The sequence below is a fragment of the Hyaena hyaena genome, unplaced genomic scaffold (genome assembly GCF_003009895.1).
Source record: "Hyaena hyaena isolate Hyena2069 unplaced genomic scaffold, ASM300989v1 scaffold_825, whole genome shotgun sequence".
In the NCBI taxonomy this organism is placed as follows: Eukaryota; Metazoa; Chordata; class Mammalia; order Carnivora; family Hyaenidae; genus Hyaena; species Hyaena hyaena.
Window position 1 is genome coordinate 696,827 of NW_024081460.1, and position 27,795 is coordinate 724,621.

Below are 27,795 nucleotides of genomic sequence, written 5' to 3' on the forward strand. Positions count from 1 at the left end.
AAAGACATGACTGTCAGTTGACTTGTGAGCTGGATTTAGGGAACTGAGGCTCCTCACCCCTTCCCTTGTCCTTGGTATGTGGGTTCCTCTTGCCATTCTTGCTTCCAGAAAATGTTCCAAAAACGTAACCTTTAGATGGTATGCTGTTGAAAACACCTGTACAGTATATGTGTCTGAAAACAGTTGAGGCTTCTTTTTTTTTTAAAGCTTACTCACATATATTGAGAGAGACAGAGAGAGTACATGTGTGGGCACATGGGTCATGAGGCAGAAAGAGAGAGGGAGAGAGAAAATCCCAATCAGGCTCTGTGCACTCAGCAAGGAGCCCAGCATGGGACTTGATCCCATGAGCAATGAAATCATGACCTGAGCCAAAATCAAGAGCCAGAAGCTTAAATGACTGAGCCACCCAGGTGCCCCAGTTAAGGCCTCTTTATAAAGCTTTATGATTTGGTGGGCAGGTGTGGAGATCCATTTGTTTTACCGCCCAAGACAAGCCTAGTATGTAAGTTCCCTTTGCTTAATAAAATTGACACCTACCAACCTGGAGTGGACTGCCTGTTCCTTCTTTCCCAGGAGCCAGTTTCAGATTACAGAAGAAAGGTTCCTGGAAGGATTGCAAACAAACAATTTTGTTTCCATTTCATTGATTTAATAAAATTTGGAGTAAATTGTCTAATCTCTTGAAATATCTATTTTTTCCATCTACAATAGGAGACATACAAATAAATGCTTAAAATCTAAAAAAAAAATGAAGTCTCAAGTATAGAATAATCTCAAGAACTTTGTTCATAACATCCTGTTTTGTTGGGCGTTTGCAAACATTAGAAATAGCAATGTTTGCATGATTATTGCCATCAGGTTTTTTTTGTTTTTGTTTTTGTTTTTTCTCCTTGTGAATCACTGTCAGTAAGAAGAGAGCACAGTCTACTAATCAGGCTTGGAACCATGCAGTGAAGAGATAGCATGCCTGCATCTGGTCCTATTAGTTAAATGCAAATTGGCACTTATTTTAAGACAAAATATACTCAAAGTTAAGAAATGCATATACGTTTTGCCACATTTCTTAAAACAATTAGACTATTAATGTATGCTCCCTAAGCACTTTGTTAAATATGAGAAAGTATTTAGAAAGATGCCTTTGAATGTGAAATCCCAATATTACCTGATTTATATTTATCTGCATTTAGCAGTTAGAATAAAGAGGAAAACCTGAGTTTTGAATTTAAAAAATTCAGTTTCAAACCTGGGTCTATCATGTACTGATATATATCATGACTTAAGATAATTATTTAACCTCTTTAAACTTCAATTTTCTCATCTATAAAATATAAATAATAATACCTTCTTCAGGAGTCTAATGTATATCAAATGAGAAAAAATTTAAAATACATGTATTGTCAAAACTAGAGTCACCAGGGTTGCCTGGGTGGCTCAGTTGGTTGGGAGGCCAACTTCAACTGAGTTCATGATCTCATAGTTTGTGAGTTCGAGCCCCCACATCAGTTTCTGCGCTAACAGCTCAGAGCCTGAAGCCTGCTTTAGATTCTGTGTCTCCCTCTGGCCCTTTTCAACTCCCACTCTGACTCCTCTGTCTCTCTCAAAAATAAATAAACATTTAAAAAAATAAAAAAAACTAGAGTCACTATCATCATCATCAATATTTTATATAGTGCTTACCTCATAGCATTTTTTGATCGTAAAATGACTTGTTATACATGTCTTTCAGGACTGAAATCTGAAAATACAATTTGTCAGTAAATGCATCATCATTATCATTTCCAACATATTAAAACTAGTTTCCCCTCCCATTCCAAACATTGGCCAATTAACAATGAATAGACATGTTATATGCAACTCACAAAGTAGCAATTCCACTCATAGATGTAAATCTCAAAGAAAGTCAAATACCTACTTGAGAGGAAATGCAAGAGTATTCACAGCAGCATTGTTTGTAATTGCAAAATCTTGAAACTGCGTTTATGTCCACCAGAATAATGTGTAAATAATAAGAGGAATAGGCACTCAATGGAAAGCTATATGACACTGAAAATAGATCAAGTAGGGTGGCATGAATAAAATGTATTATTCAAACATGTTATTGGGCCAGTAAAAAGATTGCAAAGACATACCTATAATAAGACATGTACTAGGATAAGATATCATTCATATAAACTTCTAAGTCATTGCATACCTAGTGAAAGTATAAAAAAAATGCATGTAGAGTTGGGAGTATGGTTGCCAGATAAAGTAGAAGATGCCCAGTGAAATCTGAATTTCAGATAAATAACCAATAATGTTTTTAGTACAAGTGTATCCCATGCAATATTTAGAACAACTAAACAGTTTTTGGTTGTTTTTCTGAAATTCAATTTTTACTGGTGGCTTGTATCTTTATCTGCGAAACCCAGCAACCCAATGATGGGGAAAGATGCAAAGGGGCTTCAGTTGTACTGATATTTTAGTTCTTAAGTTGAGTGATGGGTGAATGAGTATTTGTTGCATTTTTCTTTGTGCCATTTTCAAAGTCTTAAATATTTCATAGTATGTTAAAATATTAATAGGCAAAAATGAATCATGTACCAGAAGAAAATCTCTAGTTAAAAGATACAACTAAAAGCCAAGTCACACAAAGAATTAGGATGGGGGACAAAAGGGAAAGAAATAACAAAAGCATATAACATAAAGAGAAATATGAAAATAAGGGCAACGAAGTGGTATCGTACTATATCTTTGTGTTATCAGTATATTTCATTTGTATGGCGTTTTCCCCCCAGGTCACAAACCTGAGATGGAATGCTTAATTAGTTACAGAATTCAACCTAAAAACAAAAACTTGGATAATAGGTGTTTTCCAAGACTCTGTAATAATTTCAGTTATATTTAAATCAATAAAAATATATTTGGCTACAAGTAAGTATTTTAATAAATGGGATGTTTAAATCTATAAAACAAGATGCAAAGAGTTGGCCATCACTTAATTACTTTAAGCCCAGAAGGAAAAAAAAGAATAGACGAAACAGAATAATGATATGCACAATTACTTCTCTAGTTAAAATTAGAAAACAGTGGCTCTCAATCATGGAGATGGGATCACATTAAAATCACCTGCGGAGTGTTAAAAATACCAATGCCTGGGACTCAACATGGGCAAATCTGATTTAATTGGTATGCAGGAGGAACCAGTCATTGGTAGTTGTTAAAGCTCCCTGGGTGATTCTAATACACAGTCAGGGCTGAGTATTGCTCTATATTGCTCCACAACTTGAAAAGCCCATAAGCTGTGTGAGAGATGGTGAAAAACAAAGATGCTTGGCTTGTGGATGTAAGAGCTGGCTCCTTAGAGAATAGATTCAAATATCACCTGAGTCCATTTACTTCATACCAAGGGCTTACTATAACTGATAGGAAAACAGGTATTCTGGAAGTACAATACCTCACACAGTGCTGAATAAACAGATCTTCACCGAAATAGTTGAAGTGTGTAAATACCCTAAAGGATAATGATACTTGTAGCTTACATAGTAAGCCTTGAAGTACTATCAGTGAAATACCAAGAAACTTGAGCAAGGTCTAATTTTTAAAAATGCAGAGAATGAACTCTTACTTTTTATCTTAGAATGAAAATACTTCAATATCTCCCAGTAACCATCTGCCTTTACCACAATGAGATGGATTTAAGACAGCCCGTTTTTATTTCTACTTGAGTAACATGAGCTTTGGTTTATGGCCCTTTTTCCCCTTGCCTCATAATTAAATGACTAAATCCCATCCACAGCATTACCTACAGAACATGATTGGAGAAAGATTAGCCATTAAAGAGAGAGGGGATTGCCGTTATGGCTTGGGAGACCTATAACCACCCACTCTCTTAGGAATCCTATTATGGCTGAGCATTTGTGTTATTGGTATTGCAACTCAATTCACATATATCAAGCTGTAAACTCCATTTACAGTCAATCCACATTTCTAGGTCTCTTCTAATAACTTATTTATTTGTGTGTTTCACTTTGGAAGAAGTTATGCACTTCAAAATATCTTCATCTATTGCCAGTGACTATGGAGCTTCCTTTTGTTGTACAATAAAGCATCTTATCCCTATTAACTAAAACCCAAACATCTGCTGTTTTACCTTTGTTTTTAGAGCTTCATAAAAACTGATGATAATTCATGTGATTTCAGATCTACTTTCCATTCAAAAGAGCAGTAATAATATAAACAATTATTCCCCCCAGTGACAAATGCTGATCAGAATCAATTTCATAAATCAGGATAAACAGATACCATGTACAAATGAATTTCATATATATCCCCTTCTATAATTGAGAACAATTATAGCAATAATATGCCTCAATGTCTTTGAATTCAACTCTTAAGAAACAAAGGCCTGGCCCAAGTTAAGCAAGTGACTACCTATTATCATTCAACTACAGTGCTTGATTTAGCCATAAACTACATTTCTTTGACAAAATAACTTCAAATGTTTGGTGAGCCTTCATTTTCTTCCCCTCAATTATGTTTACCTAAGTGCAGGATTTCTCCTTTTTCCATGTTTAAATTCACTTCATTGACAACAGACATTGCAAACTCCTCAATGATTTCTCTGTGCCAAATGAATTTCTGTCAAAAGGCTCCGATGAAATCTGTCTACTCTTGGTGACCAGATTGATCCGGCTGCAGCACAAGATGAAACAGATCATTCATCTAAGTTTGGCCGTGCCAAAGCCTGCTCCCTCCTGCATATCCACAGTTGCCGAAAAAGGAGCAAATAACTTTATCTCACAACCAGAGCTTAGGGTGGTTGAGTGTTTTCATTACCTGTGGACATCAATGGCTTTGGGGCATAATTAATCATGCTGAAATTACTTCATTATTTTAATGAGGTTTTTTTCTTTCCTTTGTGATAAAAAGTACAGGGGAAAGAAATGTTTCTCATTATTTCTGAAACGAAAGGAAAGTGAAGGAAGTGGAGTAAAAACACAGAAATCATGCAAAAGAGAAGCAGTTGTTCCTACTGCTACTGATCTCTCTCTGCCTCAAAGACAAAGGGAAATGTGATGAGGAGAAGCTTTTGTGGACACTAAATTCAAAGACACCATGGCTTCTGGGGCCATGGTATGTGAAACAAAGTGATTTCATCTCAAACTCTTCAGAAGTCTTGTTTACCCTAAATATTTGAGAGCAATTTTTTTTAAAAAGAGAGGAAAAGAGAGAAGAATGTATGTACCTATGCTAACTGTAGGTAAAAATAAATGACCTCACAGCTTTTCAAATCAGATATCTTTGGATTCTTCCCTTTAAAAAGGCGCAGAATCATTATTATGTTTAGGAAGTGAAGAATATAGGATTTTTTTGAGCATCTGAACATTTATATATAATATATGGTGAAATACTGACATAGCTTCTGTTTTAGGAGAAAGCACTTCATTGAGATTAATTCTGAACAGCTGAGAAACAGGTCCTCAGGTAAGATGACCTTACCTAGTGATTCTCAAACTTCAGTATGAATCAGAATCTCCTGGATCATGGATTGCTGGACACAATTTCTGGTTCAGAAGATCTAGGCTGGGGCCTGAAATTTTTCATTTCTAACAAGTTTCGTATTGATGCCTAATCCCAGTCCAGGGACCGCACTTTGAGAACCACCATTTTAAAAATCACCATGTGGTGCAGTACTTGCGTGTTATTTAGTAGAAGTAGCCAAGGTGTGTTTCTGTATTGTAAGGGCTCAGATGTCTTTCACTATCAAGAGATTCCTCAGAGAAAGATACTTTTAGTAAGTCTGAAATGTTAGACTGATATTTTACTGTCTTGTTTTCCATTACCAAAACTAATCACTTGTCATTACATAAGTGAATGAAGCCATTAAGCAGATATCTTTCAAGGACCTCTTACTCTTTTTCATTCACTCTGACTATACTCACAATGTTAGAGAAAAATGCATGTCTTCTATCATTTACTATAGTACTTTTGTATTGCTGAAAAGTAAGATTTCATATAAATCAAAGCTTCAGATCTTGACAAAATCTGATTTTTGTGACATGCAGATTAGACCTAAAAGACATGTTATGTATTAAGTAGTTCATTCAACTCAATTCTTCCTTTCAATGACGGACACTGGAACCCAGATAGTAAAAGTGTATTTCCAAGGTCACAGAGCTACACAGCCAAAGTCAAAGGCAGAATTAGAACCAAAGTCTCTGTCTTTCTACCTAAAGTTCTTTTTTTATTTAGACATTCACACACTTATCCATAGATTCTTTCATTCATCAAACTACGGTATTACACATACAAATAATGTCAGACACTGCTAGGCACTGACCATGCCAAAGAAGCCAAAGATGAACTAACATCTTCATGGAGACGACTCTGTGCTAAGCACTATGTCAAGGGAGAGTACCTATAAGGCTTCCAATTTAATCATCATAGCTATTTTGAGAAGTATCCCCATCCCTTTTTCCCTGGTGAAAAAACCTGTATTTGTTGAATTTAAGTATTTTTGATCTCAAATTCAGTGATCTTATTAAGGTATGATCCATGTCTAAGAGAAAATCGAAACAGACTTGAAAAAATAATTTCATTTTTTAATTTCAGTTATTTTCATTCATTTATTTTTTAGAAAGAGAGTGAAAGGGAGAGAGAAGAAACAGAGAATCCCAGCAGGCTCTGCATTGCCAGCGTGGAGTCCTATGCGTGGCTGGAACTCATAGACTGTGAGATCTTGACCTGAGCTGAAGAGTCAGATGTTTAACCAACTGAGCCACCCAGGTTCCTCTGAAAAAGTAATTTGAATGATGTGTCATAAGAACTATAAAAGAGACACAAATGAAGGAAGGAGCAGAAAACACTGACTATTAAAAAGTGTTAGCAAAATTGACACTCATTAGTCGTATTACATCCTAGGAAATTGACTTCTACCAGTCTGATTTGATCCTTTCAACGACCCTGTGCAGAAGGTACTACCATCCTTATTGTACAAATGGAAAATATGAATACAAGGAAATGTGCCCAAAGCCACAAAGTACATGAGTGTTTTAAGTTGTATGTGTCCAACTCCAAAGCCCACACCTTCCCCATATGTTCTACTTCACATCATGTATGCTACACCAAGATCTATTTCTCATTTTCTCATCTTGAAGTGAACAAACCTCTCTGGTCTCCCCCAGATTCTCTGGATTGCTCTGCTTTTTACCTCATATTGCCAATAAACTTCCACTCTTCATTAGAAGTGAAACTTGTGTCTCCAAAAAAGTTGCCTCAGAGCAAACTGAAATAGTGCCTGCACAGTAATACTACTAAAGGCTTTACTGGAAAACTTTTACTCTTCCTTGATGCTTCAGTCCACAGTATCTCGGGATGTATTTCTTTCCTTTTGACAATTGTATCATTATGCACTTCATTTTTAAATGGAGCAGAATAGGTAGAGAGATACAAAGCTCGCTCCTTGGAGAACCACAAACAAAATAGCATTCCAGGAGCATTTTCATAAAGAAATGTATTCACTCAGAAGATGAATAGAGTTGATAAGCTTGGCGTCTCTAAAGGCTTGCTCTAACTTGTACTTTGAAAAAATTAATAATATAAAGGAGAGAGCTTTAGAAAGGAGTGGAGCAGTAGCTACATTCTGTTTTATTAGAGAAAGATGGGCTTCCCTCCCAGGGCAACAAGATTTTTCACTGCTATCAGCCCTCCAGACTGATTATATACGGTTAAACTCATCATGGCCGTGCAGTGTCTGTTGATTCCTGGGCAGATCTTGGGATTCTAGAGGCAAACAGTCCTATGCACCGAAGAGAGCATTACCCAGGGCAGCTGAATGATGCCTGCCTGCTGCCTGCTTCAGCGACTCTTCGCTATTCTGACAATGCCAGGAGGGACTCTGAGCTTTAAGAACCTCCGGAGACTAATAATGCAAGTGCTAATCGTTAGCATCTCCCAGAATTCTTGTAGTTCTCATCTCCTCCAGATTCTCAGGCTGCTGTTTGTATAATTGAAGAAAACAACACAGCCAAAGGGAGGCAATTTATCTTGTGAGCCTCTGGTAGCAGAGCAACCTAGCGGGGTTGCATAACAAAAATCAAGGCAGAGGAAATAATTGATTGGGGTGGGGGGTGGGGAGGAGGCTGTGGGTGTGGTTTCTCCTCTTAAAGGAAATCTGAATTAAAAGATAGAAAAAAAGTAGTTTTAAGAGGAATTAAAAATCTTTAGGCTTTAAAGTGATCTTGAAGAAACATCTCCCCACTGGAAAAAGCAACCTCAGCAGAGAGACATGCAGAAAGAGCTGCATTTATTATTCAAAGCCAATAAATACTAGGGAATGACATCTTAGGCTAAATAGGTCTATCTTGTGCTCACTGGCTCTGAATCACCAAGCTGAAAGGGTACTGAAAGATTATTAGTCTAACATAACCAGTTAGATGCAGAGTATAAAATATAATACAAGCATCCTGACACCCTCTCAATATTGATTCTCCTATTATTATGTGGTCTATGACAATAAACTTATAATAAAATACCCTAAAGAACAAAAGTCATGCAACTGCTGGACTGAAGAACACCTACAAATTTATATACTGCCGCTCTTTTAGAAAACGCTCTAAGAATACAGATATAAATAGGTGGTCCAGGAATGTTTCTAGGTTTTGTAGTTTACCGGATACCTGAGGAGGCACTAGTAGATAAATAAAAGCTGGGAACTGACATTTACCTACCTGGCAATTAGCACTTTCAACCTCACCAGAAAGTTGTTAGAACGGCTGAACTTTGGATCCACCCAGACCTACTGAATCAGAATCTGCATTGTAAACTAACCATATAAACTATCTTGGGATTTTAGCAATAATCTTCTATTGGCTAGCCTTTCATTTTTATCAGCTGCACCAAAATATTTTCATGCTTAAGGAAAAAAAAGAATAAGGCATTCAAGTGGAAATTAAGGATAACTGGGCTATGAAACATTATAGTAGGACATTAGAAAAGCCCTTTATTTATTTTAAGGACTTACTTTCAAGTTTTCTGATTTTTTGTTTGTTTATTTTAATATCTTATGCCAGACTTCTTTTTATCTTTCATCTTTGCCCTCTGCATTGAATTGAGTGCTGGCAACATCATCCCAATTTACCCCTTCTTGTATGAGGGGACATGACATGTGTCCCCTCGCCTGGGACACACTCTCCTAGTTGTAAGTTTCTACCGATTGAGTTATACTTCACCAAAAACCACTTATGTAGGTCTCACTTAGCAAAAATCTCCCTTCATCTGGTATTATTTCACCTTTCTTGTTGGTACTTCCTTCCCCATTGTTTTATTAGGTCTGCTACTGAGCAAGGGGATAATGACCCAGGATGTGGCTACATCGTGTGATTAAGGTAATCATGCTGGACTGATTAAAAGCAGAGGAAGCTAAACAAAAGTGGTCTGTTAATATGGGCATCTAAAAGCAGATATGTTACCAAGGCCATAAAAGTGCTAAATATATTATTTCCATCTCCAATACACCTTGTTCAGAGGAAAAGATTGGAAATGGTAGAACATCTCAAAGGTTGTTTTCTACTAATTGGTATTAATATCCTTATTCATATTAATCATAAAAATATCAAATAAACCCATAGTTAAGGTGCTAAAGAATTCTTACACTGTCCTTCATGGTAGTTATTTCCACATGAATTTTCAAAGAAAATAATAATAGGAAAACATTTATGAGCCAGAAAAAAATATAATTATACACTCAGTCCCACTAATCCATATTTCAGTGGGCTGAGCAAATGGAAATGGAAACAAGGTGGGAAAGAGGCAGAATAACAGGGATGAGAGCTCTTCTTGTGGAATCAGTTTGCTGGTCCCGGAGAAAACAAATTTACTGGCAAAATTGAAAGAAATCAGAAATTGGTGGATTTTTGCCTGTGCTTATGTTTCTAATCTCAATCCATTATAGTATGCACTTCTGCATATACCCGGAACTCACTGTATTGCAAAGTGTTCAAATCAATATTTTGTTTACTTACTTATTTTTAAGTGAAGTATAACTAACATTGTATTAGTTTCAGGTATACAACAAAAATGATTCAATATATGTATTCAAATCAATATCTGAGGTCAGCAAATGCACACTGGGTGCTGTTGTAGTCTCCAGAGCCTTTAGAAATTGCAGATGAATGGCTGCAATTGCCAGTTAAACAATTTGATGATAAATTTTAACTGTGAATGCAGTGGGATTTATATCTGGAGCTGCAACTCTAAGTTTTAAGAGTAAAATTCATTTAGAACACTAATTTCCCAGAGACCTGGAGGCACAACACGGGAACTTCTTATACCAAATTCTCTGGAGGTTTGTTTCAGGTTTCATTTTGTTTTGTTTTTGATTTTGGTTTTGGTTTTGGATTTTGGATTTTAGCTAATATTCAATAATTTACTCAATGCATTCATCAAAAAGTGAATGATTCTTAGATTTTAAAAAAACTCAGAGTTCCTTGGCCTTCTCAAGTCTAATCTTCTACTTTTACTAAGCAGGATCACTTCCTGAGCTACTGAATCAATGGGAAAAAATCCTAATCCCAATATTAAGTCTCCCTCTTGATCATGACCTTTTGTTGTTTTTTTCAGTCCTTGCTCACTCCCATTTCAACCCCTTCTAACTTCATCAGGACCTCTAGCTCCTTGGCTTCTCTAATACCCCCAGTTAGGAGTTTTGCTGGCTCCCCTATGTACTTTGGAGCCTCCATCAATCATCCATGTAGCCCTGAATTCTCTCAGAGGATTGTCCAGTGCCACACCTCACCCACGCATAAGTCCTAGCACCTCCTTGATTGATTGAAGCAGTGAGATCTCTCATCAGTGCCTAGAATTTAGTGAGATATCAATAATTGCTGGTCTGTTTGCTTATTTTTTTATCTTCCGTATCTACTCACTAACTCTTATTCCAGACCTGAAGAAAATAACTAGAAGACTCATAAAAATAGTCTAGATTGAATCACTACCATCCATGTTTGTCTCCTTTCAGCCATATCCTCAGAATTCTTAAAAATTACTGTATTTCCCTCCCATTGATTTCTCTCACATCTGACAGAAGCTATCCTATTTTGTTTATTCTTAAATTCCCTACCTTCTTGCTTTCCTGTTCTCCACCCTCTTCAGGAACCCTCCTTTACTCTTATTTGCAATGCTAATTCCTCTGCCTCGTGATTCTCTGGGACCCTCTTCTTTTAATTATTCTCATTCTTTTTTAATGTTTTTTTTGAAAGAGAGACAGAGAGAATGAACATGGGAGGGGCAAAGAGAAGAGAGAGAATCCCAACCAGTCTCTGCCCTGTCAGCACATAGACCCATATTGGGCTTGATCCCATGAATCCTGAGATCATGACCTGAGCCAAAATCAAGAATCAGACACTTAACTGACTGAGCCACCCAGGCACCCCTCATTATTCTCCTTCTTATAACTTCAAGTGTTCCTTTGTATTGGTCACAGCTCAATCCTATCATGAAATAGTTCATTCTCCTGCCACCTCCAAACAGCACACGTTCATTTTGCATCTATATCCCATACCTATTTTTCTCAAAAGAATAATGTATACTTGCTTGCATGTATAAATTTCTTCATGTATGCCATTAATTCAAAGGAATTTGGGGGCTTTTAAAATGTAAGGTAAACATCTGAACTTTTAAAATTTGGATTGTACTCAGCAGCAATGAAGGAAGTGATGGGACTCACTATAATGTGGACACATCAGAAAAAAAAAGTCAGCTTGCTGGCAGAAAAACAATGGTGTCCAGCTACCTAAGAGAAAGTAAAACTACAAGGGCCTAGACCAAGAGGACCCAGAGAAATCTAAGAAGTGGGGGTCAAGATGAGCCTGGAAGTGTTAGTTCCCCAGTTTCTGAATGCTTAATTTATAAGAGAATTTAACTGAAAAGTAACATTAAAATAATATATATGTATATATATACATATACATATATGGAAGTCTCTATTAAATTTCTTACTTTTGACTAGAGGAGTTTAAGCTAAATGGAAATTTAATTTAATATGTAATATTAAATGTGTAATTATAATTAATTAATATTACATTTAATACCTAAAATATCATAAGCCCTTACATTAATTTCTAAAATAAAAATTAGATAGGCATCAGCGCATTATCAATAATCAGAGATATGGAACCAGGAGGATAAAGTATTCTACTTAGTTTTCTATTTGTATATTTTCTTTTATCAAAGTAAATCAACTAAATAAACATTGATTAAAATAAAATCAGGCTTTTTCATTCCAAACATGATTTTCATCATCACAGTAAGAAACTTCTTCTGGCTTCTGTTGCTCATTAAAAAAAAATATTAGAGAATCAAAACCACAAATTTAAAAATAAAATAAGCAATCTGTGACAAGGCCTCTCTTTGTTTAGACTCCCTATTTCTGACCAGCGATAAAATATCTTAGGAAGCTTCCACATCGTAAGACAACAGTTTACTCTGACACCTTACAAAACAACAAATCTCTCCTATTTGGCTTAAGCAAAATATGGATAGAGAGCATACCCACCAACCTTCCATTCATGGAGCAATATGTACAGTATCCTCACACACATTTTGTTCTATCATTCAGCACCATCCAAAATGGTGAGCCTCTTCATTTTTGCTACCTGCAGTAATTCAAATTTCAGGCCCACACAACAGATAGAAGGATATCTGCTACTCTGAAAGACAGAGTGATGTGGGTATTCAGGTGCTTATTCTTCATTTCAAGGAAGGCCACAGAACTAGCTCTTAAACATTCTTCAATATGAAAATTTCACAAAATTAAGGCAGGGACCCATACTTTTTCTCACATTGTTTTAGGATTTTTTTCTGTTTGTTTATTTTTGGGTTTTTGTTTTTGTTTTTGTTTTGTTTTTTTGTTTAATCCATCTGCCATCCTTCAGAAGACTTCCAAACACAGTACCTCTCCAGGTTTGGCTATATAGATATTACTCTAGAATATTTTAAGCTCCAGGATATCTTTGAGTCAAATGTATAATCCTATACTTTTAAAAATAAAATTGTTAATTTTAAATAAGAATGGCTATCACGAACCCAGCTGAAATGATTTTTCACATCCTAGGTACCAATGCCCCACGCGTTTACATGAGATAAGGTGTGGACTTTGAGACTGGACAGAATGAGTATTCCTGCTTTAAGGAAACATAGAGGCCCCTTTTATTGCAAACCTTCCCCCATGTAAAATAAAGTATTTTTCCTCATTTTAGTGGCCTTCTAAGTTGATGAGCTGCTTAAAGCAGCAATACTGGCTGCACATATGTTAAAATCACTGCCAGATGATAGCTGTTCCAAGGATAACACAGGACACCCCCATAGTGTGTAGGAGCTGGGTAGGAGAGAGAGAGGGACTGATGCAGAACTGACAGTCCTGATAGGAGCAGATGGTGGTGAATACTCACAAAGCTTTTTAATACACACCACTCCTTATTCCAAGCTATTGTATGGGGACTTCCTGCATGCCAGAGTTTTCAAAACTAATTGCCTTTGTATCTGCTGCCATAACTGCATTTGTCCAAGGGGAAAGCCGGGGGTGAAGGGACGGAAGAGAATGTACTGTGGACTTTCTGGCACTCTACTACTTACTTATTCAACTGTCTATTAATTATGTAATTTCACTGTTCATAGATTTCAGAAGGTGCAGCCAGGAATAGATCCAATGCCCTTTGGGGTTAAAGAGTGACAAAGAGAGAAGAAATAGGGGAGGGCAGGGGTTGGAAAAGGCTATGTTTAACTTCATGGGAAAGCAATAAAATCAAACTCAGTGAAAAAAAATTACCTTGATAAAAAAGTCTCACAGTGTATCCAAAAACAGTTAAGTCAGATTGGGGGCTTCTTCTGAACCAGGGTAAGTGTTCCTGGAGACATGAGCATCCTGTATGTATGTCTTTGGTGGAAGACACTTTGTTTCCATGACTCCTCTTAAAGCACTTGCTGCCCATCATTTTTACTTGCTGAGCACCAACTGTGTGCTGTTGAGAGCTATGAAGGATGGAAAAGATAGTGTATCAGTCAGGGTTCTCCAGAGAAACAGAACCAATAATATGTGTAGATAGACAAATAGAGATGCATTTTAATCATCTAATTCATGTAACTAGATCTTGTAAGTTTGGAGGCTAGAAAATCCAAAATCTGCAGGGTAGGCCAACAGGGTGGAGATTCAGAGAACAGTTAATGTTGCAGCTCAAGTGTGAAGACAGTCTGGAAGCAGAATTCTCCCTTTCATGTAGGATGTGTCTTTTTTTTTCTCTTAAAACCTTTACTAACTGGATGGGGCCCACCCACATTAGGGAGGGTAATCTGTTCTACTCAGTCTGCTGATTTGAATGTTAATCTCAACTAAAAAATGCCTTTACACTAACATCCAGACTGGTGTTTGACTAAATATCTGAGTACCCTGGCCTAACCAAGTTAACCCACAAAATTAATCAGCACACATAATCACCTGCCTCATTTAACTTAAAAGGGAATGAATCTTCATAGAAAAAAATTTTAAGGACTCACCTCTTTTCCACTATATGAAAGGACTTGCCCTCTGTGAAAGTCTATTCAAAATAAATTTTATGAACTCTGTTTCCCAGGCATACCCTTTAAATATTGTTTTATTAAAAAATCTGAAATACCAAAATATTCACTTAATATTTCAAAATTACCTTGTCCGACAAACTTCTCAGTTATAGGGAACTGAGTTAAGTGGAAACAATTGCTTTTGCTCTTCCATAAACCTGGGGACCTTATTAGTCTGAGATTTAATAGTTTAGTGCTGGTTATTTTAAAAGTCAATATGATTGGTTTAGCCAGTGTGTGGGAGAAGTAGTAGAAGATACAAAAAGGAGGTGGGTGAATTTCTTGAACATTTCAATCAATGAAACTGAAATTGTCAGTTGGGTATAAAAACACTAAGATTTTCTTTTCTATTTTTGGAGATTCTGAGTGAGAAAGAAATACAGCTATGTTCCTTTAACTAAAAAGTATGAATAATAAATATAAAATTACAATTTATTTTTTACAAAACATGTCATCTAGTTATGGTTTGTTCATTTGGCCTCACAAACATTCCTAAACCATGCAGGGAAGCTACTGTTAGACCCTCGGTTCCGAACTGGCAAATGAGATTGAAAGAGATTATGAAAACACCTTTTGGCTACTTGGCTGATAAGTAGGAAAAACAGGATTTAAACCATGTCCATCTCCTTCTAAATCTAAGAAGTTTACAGGAGGAGCAGCTATATATTAAGCTTCAGGTTTGTGCCTTAATTCATTTACCAGATGGGAATAAAATAACACTTCTCAAACTGTTTTGAGGATTACATAAGGGTGTGCAGGGAAAGTGGTGAGCACAATGGTTAGCATATGGGAAATCCTCAATTCTTGCAAGCCTCTAGAATTACTTATTAGCAACATCCACAACTCTGTTTAAGAGGGCTATGGAATGAGCCCTTGGTCCCAGCACCTAGAAAAGGGATTGCTTGGTTTGCACTGCAGTGTTGCTCAGCTATAGGGGATCCCAACTGTATAAAGTACCGCTTGTAAATGAGCAAGGTCTCTGCATATTATGGCAGTACAGAAGCCGCTGCCACAGCAGTCAAAATGTGAGCAAGGTGAAAATAAGAGTCCTGAAAAAAAAAATACGGAGGAAGCAGTAACCAGTTGGAGCAGTACCCAGCAGGGTCAAGCACCTTAGGTATCTTGTGTCTAATAGCAAAGAGAACTAGATGAAGCCAAACTTCATAAAACTTGCTACTCCACCACACCTTAGTGATACATCATCATCCATATCAATAATTTCTTTCTCTCTTATCAGAATTTTAGGGATGGAAAATCAAGGCAAAATTAAAATTTTAACAAGTTAAACTATTGGTTGATTAAGTAGACCAATCATATTAGACATTATTCTCTGAAAACTCACCTCATGAATCTTTTAATTACATAATGATACTATAAAATGGAAGGTAAATAGTATTCCTCTCCACTTGGCATATAGAGAAACGGAGAGATATAAAACTTAATTAGATTGTACTTAGACTTATAAATCAGTGAAAAACCCAGAATTGAATCCAAGTGATGTTTTTATTCATATTGTCTATTCAGAAAACCAAATGGCAATTTATACATTTCAGAAAGAACAATAAATCAACCTCAATTTCCTTCACAAACAAAAAATAGTATAAATTCAGTACTCCAAAATGAAAAAAGCACCTTAGATTAAAATATCAATATAACTGTCTTCTGAGAAATCAAATAAAATATTAAATCTAAAATAAGTTTGTTTATACTGACAAGCTCAGTGAAAAATATCAAGGCCAGTTTGTCTAAGCAATAAACCTATGAAAATCAAGTTGCCAGACATAAATGCTTATGGGTGACATTATCTATTACTATGGTGCCAAACAAATGTTGGTGACAACTAGACAATACATTTAGACCATGAAACGCAATGATTCAGCATGCTAATTTTCTCTACCCCCTTTTTGAAACATTTTTTTAATAGTGAAACACAATGAAGACAGACTCCCGGAAAAGACACCAGTCTTGATTTACAATTTACCTCTTCTCTGAAGGGCTAACAATTCTTGCTATTCTTTCATCCTTGCCCTGCCAGATCTCAAGTGTGCTCAGCTTTGAGAACAGAAAAGATAATCATTTCTGGCTTATATTGGGTTCTCCCAGGAGCTTGACTGTGAGATTAGGATTTATGTGCAAGTAGTTTATTGAGGTGATAATCTCAGGAGAGTAGGGAAGTGAGGCAAGGAAGGGAAGAATGCCAATATATGGTGTTTCATAAGCAGGTAAACACAGTGGGCAAGTAGGATTCAATCTGGCTTTGTACTTTTGGCAGAGGGTGAGAAATATGTTCTAGAGTTTTACAATGGGAGTAAAGAGAGAACTAGACTACTCATGTACTAATTCCCATTTGTAATTCGTGGGAAGCTGGGTGGCTCGGGGGTGGGTGGGGGGGAGTCATTAGTAGTTAACTCCCTAGCACTTCTAGCTTGCCTTGACTCAGACCTGTGGAGTCAGAAAAAACCTTTAGAGTAAAACCTGAAAGTACTTGTATTAAGAAGGCTGTGAATGCCAAAGGGATAGAGTTGGGAAGCCTACAGCATCTTGTAGTAGTTGTTAACCTCAGACGTAGACTAGATTAATAAGTACAGCGTGGTCATCAATCTTTATCACTTTACTTCCTAGACCCTTTGGTGTGCAGTCCCTTTAATATTTACATAGGGCAGGGATTCTCAATGACCCTGCTAGCACCATATGTCATGGCCAGTTGTAAGATGTATAGCACTAATGTATTACTAATAAGAGTTCAGTTACCAAAATTTGAAAATAATTAACCTTTTTAATGAATTTATATAACCCTCAGGTTATTCTTTTTGATCCATCCATCTATAACCCTGGATTGGTATGTTTCCTAAGTGAAAGGGTAAAGAATAGAGTGGACATTTGTACTCTGAAATGCTCATAACCAAGAGTCTACATCATGTACGCTACAAACTGAAGTGTCTCTCTCATATAGACAAATCTTTACTCTGTATTTTATGAATTAAAAGGGTTTGGAATCTGGTAAAGGCAGCAAAATCCATCTCTATATATTCCTTCTGAGTAAAAGACTTGCAAAGGATATGCCAAACACAAATCCTCAAAGAGTTTGAGACATATTCTCTCTCTTTTTGTGGAAAAGTTTAATTTCATGAGAAATTTAGTTAGATGTCTGATCAAGTACTTTCCAAAGGGCATGCAATAATCCAAATTGCATTCAAACTTGGGTAAGACTGGCATGTTACCACATTCAGGTTTAGAGTCAGTCATGGAGAAATAAAGTGCATTATAATTGTAGTCACCCAAAAGAAGAGGAGAGAGTGCATACACTCCACAACATATAATAAAATGTTCTCAAAGCAGAATTTGTCAATTTTTTTAGGATGTCTAAAAGTTGTTATAAGAATGCAAGTATGTGTGTTTCAGTGCATTTTATAAAGTGAAATCAGAGTCGAATCTGTCCAAGAGAACATCACTAGGAAATATATTAATTATTAATTCAACACTTTGAATGTTGAGCACTGCGCTAATAAGAAAAAAAAAACCTCATGCCATTACAGAACTTAATTCATACAGTTGGAATATGCATACCAAACTTTAAATACTAGAAAAGGCACCAGACAACTGTATATAATTATTCTGTAATGATAGGTTGAGAAATAAGTGCCAGAAGTTCATAAGAGGACCTCATCATTATTGATGACTTGGCTGAGAAGACAGAGATTGAACCCAACCAGAAAGATAGGTTTCTGGATGTGATCAAACAACCATCAGGTTAAGGACAGAAGACAGACACAATGAGAAAACTGAGAATACTTAGAACAGTTCCTTAGTGATTATTGATGTAGTAGTAGACATTCAATGAATAATTCAGTATTCAATAGTTCACTATTGAAAACTCAGTAAATCACTATTATTTTTAAGCATTTATAGCAACCATCAAAAGGACACAGCTATAAATTTGGGGCTCATTGCATCTCTGCATTTTGTTTAACATTTGTATAATTTTTTCCCAAGCATCAGACAGCAGGTCACCAATTAAAGGATTTAATGATACTAAATTTTGAAAATTGTTTCTTAAAGAACATTAGGAGGAAAGAAAGTGTCTTTATAAAAGACAATGGTGAGTAATCCCTTTCTGTATTAATAAAGGCTTAATTTTCAAGTCAATCCAGATTTGAGTTTTTTTGAATAGTAAAGTAATGATCTAGACAGTAGTCAGAATCTTGTGTCTTCTGTCATTCTATCCATTCAATAAGAAGATGTCAGAATAAAATATTATGTTTAAGGGCATTATGAGACTAACCAGACAAAATAATTTTGGCAAAATTGTCCCCAAAGGAATTGTTTCACAAGGTCATTTACTCGTAACTTTGCAGAAATGCCTCACTGAAGTCCTTGTAAACCTCCCTGATAACCTAAGTTTCTTGAGACCACGAATATAGCTAAAATTTAATGGATTTTAAAAAATTATATATGACACACATTTTTATGAGCTTTATGTATATTTCCATATATTCCTTCCAATAACTCTTTGAGGTAGGGGATATTATTATCCCCATTTTACAAATGAGGAAGACTGAACTATAAAAAGGTTAAGATATTTGCCCAAGGTTTCAAAGATATTAAGATTTGAACGAACACAAGATGTTAAAGGAACATTCCTACATTTAATAATAAGAGTTATAATAACTTTTAATATCCTCGTGTACTAATTATAATATCAATGTAATTTCTGGATCTGTTGGGTGTTTTGACGAATTTTCTTCCTCATTATAGATCATATTTTTCTGCTTCATTCCATGACTGATAATCTTTTACTGGATATCATACAATATGAATTTTGCCTTGATAGACATTTTTATACCCCTTTAATTCTTAAGTTTCATTTTGGGATTCTGTTACATTTTTTGGAAATAGTTTCAGCCTTTTGAGGATTACTTTTAAGTATTGTTAAACAAGACGACAGTAGCCTTTAGTCTAGAGCTAATTTTGCCCTACCACTGATGCAACGCCCTATGAGTACTCTAACCCCAGACCATTTATAATGAAAATTTTTCCAATTTGGCTGGTGAGAATATGAAACAGCTCTGATCCTGTGTGAGGACTGACAGCTATTGTGTTAATTCCTGTCTGTGGGTGGTTCTTTATCCTCTCTTACATCATTTCTTCACACTTATTTACCAATTAGTACTCATTTAAAGACTTAGAGAACTCTTTGCATATCTATAGAACTCACTCTGCATAGCTCTGCTGTTCTGCTTTGAAAACTCTAAACCACTGAGGCCTTCCTAAATTCTTGTCTGTCTCAACTCCAGAGCACCACTGGCTGTTTGGGTTTCCTTTGCTTCTGCTGACACCTGGAAACTTTAAAAATGAACGGAGTGGGAAGCCTGGGTGGCTTGGTGGGTAGGGCTACCAACTTCAGCTCAGGGCATGATCTCTTGGTTTGTGAGTTCAAGCCCCTCATTGGGCTTTGTGCTGACAGCTTGGAGTCTGGACCCTGCTTCGGAATCTGTGTTTCCCTCTCTCTGCCATTCCTGACTTGAGTTCTGTCTTTCTCTCAGAAATAAATATACATTTAAAAATTTGAAAAAATAAAAATGAAAGGAGAGAAGTTTTAGGGCTCACTTTGTTTGATTCTCTTTTCTCAGGAATCATTTTTCTTTGTTGCTTTTCAAATTCTGCAAACCATTTTTCTTTCTTTTCTTTTTCCTTTCTTTCTTTTGTTCTCTCTCTCTCTTTTTTTTAGTTGTTTCATACAAGAAGGTAAACCCAGCCCCTACTACTCCATCTGAACCACAAGTGGAAAGGTTCTGCTAGAGAAACTCATTTCCAAAAGTCTAATCCTATACATTGCTCTACTAGCGATAAGCATCTAAGTCATCTGGGAAAGGAAATGCGATAAAAGTAAGTAGTAGGATTCATAATTGTTGCCATCCTTCATAGAAGTCAGGTTATGAGTGGGAAACAGACGGTAGGATCAAACTGGATGATTTTAGGAGAAGTTAATAAGGGGAGAATTTAGCAAAGTATGGACATTATTGAGGAAAAACAACAAGGGAAGTTTCAGTATCTCAAGATTACTAACAGAAGGGGAGCTGTTGCCACCCTAAACCTGAAAGTGGAAGAAAGATTACTTACAGAACAAAGAAAAATAATTATCCTTGAGAGAAGCTGTAGAAGTCAATACAGAAATGCAGCCAACTATCTAAACTATCTAACAAAAAAGGTTTAGGTCAATATAAACCCTGACCTCACAGTAATCCTACCTTCAAGATCTCCTGCCAGCCTTCTATTGATCCTAATCAGAAGTTGGAGGTCAAAGGAGTCATTTGATCTTCTCTATGGGTCAGTTTCAAGAATGATTGGTACAGAATATAGAATTTGTGAAGAGATTTGATCTGGAAAGACATAGGAAGATTTCTAGGACATTCCACCATAGTAAACTAGGATATTCCACTATGGTAAACATAGGAAAATATGTACATTATCAATTCTATGAGCTGATGAAGATGAGTAAAAGGAAATAAAATTGTCATGTCACATTCACATTGAATATAACCTGGTAAAATATGGTGACTGTTAGCATGTCTATATAGATGATATCTTTACAAAGTATCCACAGTAGTCAGATAATTATACACACAGGAAATCTGAATAAGCATCACAATCAATTTAACCACTTAATCATTATTTTAATAGTGGTTTAGTAAGTAGTTGTTAACCTATCATTCATCAAGTATTTTTACATGCTCAGCATTATACCAAGAAATAGGAGCATATAAGAAAGCAAAATATGTGTTGATTACGGTCAAAAACTTTATAATATACTTTGGAAAATGAAACATGCATGCAGCCAAGTAATCAATTAAATACACACACAAACATACACAGCATGTTTTTTTTTTTAATCTAGAGATAAATAACATTAAGATGTTCATATGATGTTCATGCAAGGAAACTGCAATTACAACTACAAGAAGGAACAGGCAACTTAACAAGGGCTGTTAGCCCTCCCTCCTCCAACAGCAGAGAGGGAAGCATGGAAAACTCTAAAAACAATGCTGTCATGTTTCCATCATTGCCCAAGGCACAGCAAGAAGGCTAGCAGTACTAATAAACTGGAAATGGTGGTGAGATGAAGAAGGCTCTGCCTCCAATACAAAATTAAAATATTATCTGTACTAAACTGTTTTAATAACTGAAAATACCAGAAAAGAGGTGGGAGAGTTCTAAATTATTGTGAACAAAGTTCACTGTGCCAAGATTAAAGAAAATTCTCAAAGCACCATTGGTACCAATTATCGAAAACAAATTTTTAAAGTTTTGCATTTATACATCAATAAATCGAGATTCCTCAACCACAAAATATCAGAATCACAATATAAAAAGACCATCATAGAATTAAATATGTGTAGATCCTTAATTTGCAATTTAGAGGAATTTATAAATTTATATATTGCTTTCTTATAAAATTTTGATGATGTAGAATTTCTTACTAGTTTTGCTCTTTGTTGTTGGAGCCCTTTACTGATGACCTTTGATTTCCTTATATCTCTTCCACTCAATAAAAAAGTCCTATTACTTAGATTTTACAGAAAATATATATATATGTATATAGATAGATATATACAGAGAGATATATATATTAACAATGAATACTGACCAGTGGTGTTCACACAAATAGGTGCAAAAATCCGAACTGTAGCACAAAGAGAAAAATGCCAAAGCATAATAGAGTATTTATCAGTTTTTAACATGCCTATGACAATTTAAAAAAAAAGCCCATAATATAAATTAGGAAAAGTAACTCTGTTTTAAAAATAATTCAGAAGCAATATATCTTAAATTAAATTAAAAAACGGGGTGCCTGGGTGGCTCAGTCAGTTAAGCATCCAACTTCAGCTCAGGTCATGATCTCACAGTTTGTGGGTTCGAGCCCCTTGTCGGGCTCTGTGCTGACGGCCAGCTCAGAGCCTGGAAACTGTTTCAGATTCTGTGTCTCCCTCCCTCTCTGACCCTCCCCAGCTCACACCGTCTCTCTCATTCTCTGTCTCTCAGAAATAAACAAAACATTTTAAAAAATAGAAAAAATTAAAATCATGTTTCAAATTTTCATTTCCATTAAAGGGTCCCCAAAGGCCAAATTGATAAGGCATATAATAGTTCCTCTACCAAAGAGCTATTCTGACTTACTTGGCAGATTAGAAACCGGATCCCCACATAGGTATTTCAGAACCATGCAAGCATCAAATAAATGTGGTGATATAATTTATATTATCAGAAGGCAAATGGTTAGCTTTTACCTAGTAGACTTCCCTCTGTTTCTTTTGTCTTTTAGAGTTTAGTTTGTATCTATCTCTTCTGGTCTAGAGTTTTTATTAATAATTGAAGTGGCACTTTAAGACACGTCATGAGTTCTTTGAATCTACCCAGAGCTATTAAATAGTCATTCTGCTTTCTCTTTATTTACACAGAGTTGATGTGAAGCCTTTGGAATTCTTTCTCAATCAAGCACAGTAACATCAGGCACTATCTAAAAAATGAAAGACCATTTTAGAAATGTTCAGCTAGTACCAGTTCAGAAATTCTGACCTAATCCATTACATTGTGAAATTTGGATGAGGAGATACTATGATTAAAGTCCCAAATTTTCTGGGTGACAAACAAATACATTGAAATGAAAGATTCAGCTTTAAATAGCTTACGACATGAACTTCACAGATATTTGATTTAAAAAAGGATTAAGCAATTTGTGAAATCTGTCTTCTGTTTTGTAGAATTAAAAACAAAAATAAAACATGAGAAATCTACCTTGAACCAAATAATTTTGCTTTTCAAGTGCACAGAATGTAAGTAGCTTGCTCAGAGACATAAATGATGCCATTAAAAAATCAGGAAAAAATCCTGTTAACTATTCCAAATTGATTTCTATTGTTTTCTTAAATAGAGAATGGATAAAACTTCTCTTTATATATAACATCATGTGGAAATATTAATAACAACAGAAACTGAGTAACAAAGGAAGAAGAGAGAAGTATGCTACTATAACTTTTTAAGGTTTTACCTAATATTTCCTAATAACCTGAAATAACTAAGCTTTCTTAACTGAGAAATAATTAAAAATGAAATTTGCAAATCTTAAGAATTTTTAATGGAATTAGACATAAACATTTTCTTTTCCGTTTTTTTAATGCTTATTTTTGAGAGAGAGAGAGAGATCAAGAGAGCATGAGTGGGAGAGGGGCAGAGAGAGAGAAGGAGACAGAGAACCCAAAGCAAGCTCCATGCTGTCAGCACAGACCTGATGTGGGGCTTGAACTCATGAACCGTGAGATCATGACCCGAGCCAAAACCAAGAGTTGGACGCTTAACCAATGGAGACACCCACATACCCCAAATATAAACATTGTCTAAAGGAAGTTTGTTCTTTACAAGATACCAGTGGTTCATTGGATCTGACTCGTGGTTCAAAGATTTTCCCTAAAAATATTAATCTTTTATGTTTATCCTTTAAAATTGGTTAAAGAGGACTTCCATTATGGCAATCCAAATTTTCTCTTCCACCCATACTTTTTTGCCTATGTAAAAAATGTATTAGAAAGTCTTAGAAGAAAGAGATTTAAGATTAGGGGTAATAAACATACTGAATCTGTTTTCAATTAATGCCACCCTCTTAAAAGGGTAATTATTGAAAGTAGGACCATATTAATTTTTTTAAAAAAGAAATCACTTTAATTCATTTTATGTAAAGCTTTAACTTTCACCAGAAAACGAAAGCCATCCATTCCATAAGATTAAAAGCAAGTGGTAAGTGTTTTCTAAGTCACTATAAATGATCTCCTTAAGGGGGAAAAAGAAGAAGAAAAAAAAAATACTACCAAGCAATGAGCTAGAATAATGGACTCTCAGAACAAGGAACATCAGACACTTGCTAAAACTATAAATGAGATGCTGCATTATTCACTTTCTGTGCAACCACATATATATTTGAACTGCTATTTGTAAGTGGGTGGTTCCATAGTGAGATCATATAATGTGCGAAGATATTTAAGCAATTTATCAGTGATATTAAGAAGTATTATTTAATGTGCTGCAGAATACTATAAATTGCACATGATAACACTCTCATAAATTGGACTTAGAATAATAATCTGTATACTAATGCAGCAATGACTTTCTAAGAAAAAGAAAGTACTTTGAAAATCTTCATTGTTCTTAAAACCATGCTATATCTCAGCCTCCACAGAAAATTAAATAGCCACTGCTTTTAAAGTTATGTGTCTCATCTTGAAACGACAGTAAGCAAACAAGAAAGAAAAGTAGCAAATGTGAACAAAGTATGAAATCTATACAATAGAAAAACAAAACAGACCTCATTTGTCAAAATTTGGAGGTATGGAATGTTCCACATATTTCCCAATGAAAACCCAGCAAACAGAACAGGCACTCAACTACCTTTTTCCTTTGAAAAGGTCTTCCATCCCATGCCTTGAATAGCTCCTTTATTCCCCAACCCTAATATACTTAAAATCTCTCCCACCTAAACAGTGTTTAAGGGTTTTATGTTGTGTCAGTAATTATTTTCACAGTGGCATCTCCCTAGTGAGTTGCTAACAAAAAATCCACAGAGAAAGGTCTACTTAGAAAAAATGAAATTCCACAGCACAAAATTCCGTTGAAAGAACAGGCATTCAGAATAGATTTTATGCAGATAATGTACTCACTGCACTTTTTCTTCCATTTAATCCACATTTGTCTGAAAAGTCAGCTCTATTAGGGGCAGGTATTTCTTTTCTTTCATCCCTTTTTTTTCATAAAGAAAAAAGATGTAGGTTAGAGGCTATCCAGGGGTAACATTGTTACCCCTTTGGGTCTTTCCCAAAAAAATCCCAAAAGGATATAAACTATAATATTTACATATAACTAGAATATCTATCTTTCAATCAATCAATCATCTATCTATCTATATCTATCTATCTATCTATCTATCATCTATCTATCTATCTATCTATCTATCTATCTATATCTAGATAGATATATCTATATAATATCTATCTATCATCTATCTATGACATGAAAGGAAGCAGAGAGAGCATAGTGACTGAGGAAAGCATGGCATCTGAGGGAAATCAGTGTAGTAAGTGTTAAATACAAGTATTAGATGATCCCCCCCCCTAATTTTCATTTCTATAAATTGCTCATCTAACAGTCAAACTTCCTAGACATTGAAACTCTGGTGTTTCAAGTTTCATACTTTGGTAAAGTATCATAAACTGATGAGATCATTCTCCAAAGCTACCAAGAAAATAGTATTTGAGCAAATTATGACTAAGGTAGAATTTGAGATGAAATTGCTAAGAGAATCTGCTAGTTACAAGGAATAGTTAGATTAATATTTTGGCTTTGATGACTGGCCCTGAGGATGCCTATTTTTTGAAGGCAAGGATCAGGAGCCAAAGCCCGTCTACAGCCTAGACATTAAAATCTGGCCTAATTCAGTGGGTTTTACTGCTCCTCATTTACACTACAAATTGAATGAGATAAATACTGTTAGAGTGAAACTCCCTTCTCCTGACTTTATTTCAGTTTAGAGAAACATCAATTGATTTAACTCTCATTTCTTTACCCCATAATACAATCCTTCAACAGGGAGAAATATATTTCACTTGGGTAAGTTTGGGAATGGACCTGGGGAATTCCAAGTTTAATCAGTCTTTTCTTTCTTTCTTTCTCTCTCTCTTTCTTCCTTCCTTCCTTTCTCCCTTTCTTCTTCTTCTTCTTCTTTTTTTTTTTAATTTTTTTTATCTTTCCCGTATATGCCTGCCCATGGACAACATTTTCTTTGGTCCTTCAAGCTACAAGAAATGTTCAATGGAAAAGACTTTGCCCTTGCCTGAAAGGCTTTCAATTTGTCTAGCCTTGCTTTGGATTAGTCTGTATAACCAGTTTAGCATTAGGAAGCACATTTTGGTCACACATGTGTCCAGTTCTTCAACATTTCTAAAATAATAAAAGTGACATTCCCTCTGCCACTGCCACTTATTTGTCTTTTTGTTGTTGTTGTCTATTAATTTGTTAAGAACTTATGTGAAAGATAAAGGAATATTTTTGTATTAACCTTCTCAAGTCTCAATAAATATGCTACCTTAAAACAAATTTATTTATTTTTTAAAGATTTTTTTGACTTTTATGGGGCTCCTGGGTGGCTCAGTTGGTTAAGCGTCCAACTTTGGCTCAGGTCATGATCTCAAGGTTCCTGGGTTCAAACCCCGCGTCAGGCTCTGTGCTGAGAGCTCAGAGCCTGGAGCCTGTTTCAGATTCTGTGTCACCCTCTCTCTGACCCTCCCCTGCTCATGCTGTCTCTCTCTCTCAGAAAAAATTTTTAAAACAGCATTTAACAAATATATTTAAAAAGATTTTTTTGACTTTTTAATTTTATTTATTTATTGAGAGACACAGGGAGAGAGAGAGTGAGTGAACGGGAGAGGAACAGTAAAAGGTAGACAGAGAGAGAATCTCAAGTAGGCTCCATGTCAACACAAAGCTCCATGTGTGGCTAGAACCTACTAACTGTGAGATTGTGATCTGAGCTGAAATCAAGAGTTGGTTGCTCAAGCAATTGAGCCATGCAGGTGCCCCATAAAACTAATTTAAATAGTGAAATAAATGTAGCCCAAGAAATAAGAAACTTTAAGTTCTTAAAAAGTGACTAAAGGTAATATATAAATAAGACACTTCTTTTTAGATGATATCATAGAAATTCTTGAAAAATAAGACCTATTTATAAAGTGGAGACAATAATTCCAGACAGAATCATTAGGCAATTAGTTAAGCATGAGCAAGAAGGGATATAGCAGATGCTGGCCACACCCTCCGATCCACAGCCCTACCTTTAGAATCACCTCTAAGGGGCTAACAGAACAGGAAAGGTCTAGCCACAGCGCTGCCTCAGAAGCCAACAAAGGGACTTCAAGAGCTGAGCATAGGCACATAAGGTGCAACTTACCCTTAAATGCACAGCAAAAGCTCATTAGAAATATATAATACATAAGTAAGTACAATTATAACAGAATGTATCATGAGTAGGCACATTTGCAAAAGCCAGAAGGTTATAACCAACAGCTGTCAACCAAACCCAAATTTTCATATGCAGAAAGCAAGCTTAAAAGGATGCAGCCAATGCCTCTTGGGGCCATTGCCACTCTTGCTTTGGCAGTG

General features: G+C 35.7%; 1 long non-coding RNA gene across 1 annotated transcript; it reads right to left on the minus strand.

The window, feature by feature from the left end:
• Positions 1-6,734: 6,734 nt before the first annotated feature.
• Positions 6,735-25,381, minus strand: LOC120222006. The gene is made up of 3 exons (XR_005525940.1): positions 25,302-25,381; positions 13,808-14,010; positions 6,735-6,774 (listed from the first exon to the last, which is right to left on the minus strand). It is a non-coding gene; the product is annotated as an uncharacterized LOC120222006 (long non-coding RNA).
• Positions 25,382-27,795: the final 2,414 nt, after the last annotated feature.